This window comes from Belonocnema kinseyi, chromosome 9 (assembly GCF_010883055.1).
Source record: "Belonocnema kinseyi isolate 2016_QV_RU_SX_M_011 chromosome 9, B_treatae_v1, whole genome shotgun sequence".
In the NCBI taxonomy this organism is placed as follows: domain Eukaryota; kingdom Metazoa; phylum Arthropoda; class Insecta; order Hymenoptera; family Cynipidae; genus Belonocnema; species Belonocnema kinseyi.
In genome coordinates this window covers 93,849,015-93,851,486 of record NC_046665.1, presented here as the reverse complement: position 1 = coordinate 93,851,486, position 2,472 = coordinate 93,849,015, and positions in this window count along the sequence as shown.

Genomic DNA, 2,472 nt, shown 5'->3' with positions numbered 1-2,472 from the left:
AAAGCTTGACTTTTTTACTATGAAAAATGTCTAATAAGAAAATGGAAAAATTGAAATTCATTGAGTTACAGAGCCGGTTGTAGAGGGAGTCCTCGCGCTCGCCCTCGGGCGTTATGCGGCAGCATACCGCGGAACAGTTATCAAGTATGCCATTTTTTTGTATTACTCACATTGATCCAAAATTGCATGAAGTCATCGGAAAAAACTATTCAGTAATGTTAACCAGTAAGTTTGAAGAAGTTAAAAAATTTTAAAGTTATTATGAAAAAATATTAAGTAAAAAGCACTTTCTTAAAAATGAACAGTATTTTTCTGAAGATAAATGATTCCTCACTATTATAATTTATTATCCGACAATAATTGGTTATTGCTCTTGCAATTTTTTAAAATAAATACATGTTTCAACCAACTTCTCACGCATAAAGTGTTTGAGTAAATAAAGTACTAACGGATTAGTAATTAACGCTTGTCGTCAGCCTACATCCTACCAAGTTATAGTTTCCAGAGTCTACCACGTGGAGGTGACAGTGCGATTTTTGTCTCCTTTTATCTGCAAGATGATTCGGGGTGCTTAATTTTAGTGAGACCCCTCGCCTCTCACTTTCTGGGGTGCTTGATTTTAGTGAGTCCCCTCGCCTCTCACTTTATGGGGTGCTTGATTTTTGTGAGTCCCCTTGCCTCTCACTACACAACCTCTTTATGCTGTTCGCCTCTTCTTCGTACCAGCTTTCCACTTTCTTGGAGTGCTATTCTGCTTTCGATTACGTTTAGGCGTCGGGAAAACCTCACTTCTCTCCTCATAGGAAAATCATTTCAGATCCAGCTGTCCCTTTGCGTTCGGAGCGAATGAATGATATTTGAGTGTACCTGGTATCGTCAGAGCCTTACTAAATCGATCTGCTAATTTTATTTCCACACGGGTTCAAAGATTCTATGGGTTTTAAAGTGTTTTAAGAGATTTTAAACGAATTTCAGAAATTTCAAAAGATTTTAAAATATTTTAAAAGATTCTAATGGATTGCAAAGAATTCTAAGACATTTTTATGGGATTTTGAAAATTCTAAGCGATTTCCAGGATTTTAGAGAATTATAATGGATTTTCAATTTTAAAAAAACTCGTTGTACAAGATGAACAGAAATTGTAGATTAATATAAAAATCTACAATGACTTTTTAGTTAAAAATAAGTGAAAGCCCACAAATATTGACCGAATCAGACAACAAAATTTTGAAAAAAAAGCTTGTAAGATTTAAAAGGGAGTTTTTAGAGTCTGATTTTCAAATTATGCTTTCAACTTTTTTTTAAATAAACAAATATGACGAAAAAATAGCCATCTTTTCTATTTAACATTTCCGTTATTTGTCAATAACATGAAAATGGCTGAAATCATCTAAATTTCATAGAGTAAAATCATTCAAAGATATTCCAATTTTATAAAATAAACAAGAAATATATATAATTAAATCATTTGTTGAAAGAATGTTTCTCACGTTTTTTCATTATTATACGTTTTTGAAGTTATATTGGAAAAAAATTTAGATAAAAACAATATATTAATGATGTTTTTTCTTGAGATTATTATTGTTAAAATTATTAACAAATTTAATAAATAAATGCATAAATCAGACATTTTTTACAGCAATATTCACTTCTTTTTATGTTATTTTTTCAATTAGGAACTTTATGCTAATTTTGAAACTTGTTCCAAGTTTGTTGATTGTTCATATAATATTTTTATAATAATTTGATAAACAAATGCATTATTCGGTATTTGTTGACAGAAAAATTTGTTTTTTTCTCAATGGCGATCCTTTTAATTGAGAAGTTCGTGACGATTTCAGCAACATTCATAACTAGTTGAAAAACATTTCATGAAAAAAAATTACATAAACAAATGCATACATAAGGCATTTGTCGAAAAAAAAATTCGTTTTTGCGATGGCAACCTTTTTTATCACGAATTTTATGATAATTTCAGAAAAAATTTATAAATTATTATTGATAAATTTGATGATATTTTTAAACAATTTTATTAAACAAATGGATTATTAGGCATCTGTCGACGACAAAATTTTTTTGTCCATATCAGACTTTTTTATTGGGAACTTCATGATAGTTTCAGAAAAATTCCTAATTAGTTGATAAATTTTATATCCGTTTAAAAACTAATTTAATTATCGCATGGATTAAACTGAAGCTGTAGCCTTATTGAAAGAAAGAAAGTAATGAAAAACTTAAAGGACTAAGATTTAAACAAAAATTTTCGTGGACAAATGCCCAAATAATTTATATGCTCATTAAATTTGTTAAAAAAAATGTAATTCATTTACTCAGTATGAATGTTAATAAAATTATCATTAATTAATCAATTAAAAATTCTTTTAAAAAAACACCATTTTTTCCTTGATGGATACCCAATTATCCATTTGTTTATTTAAATTATTTTAAAAAGTCATGGAATTATGAATTATG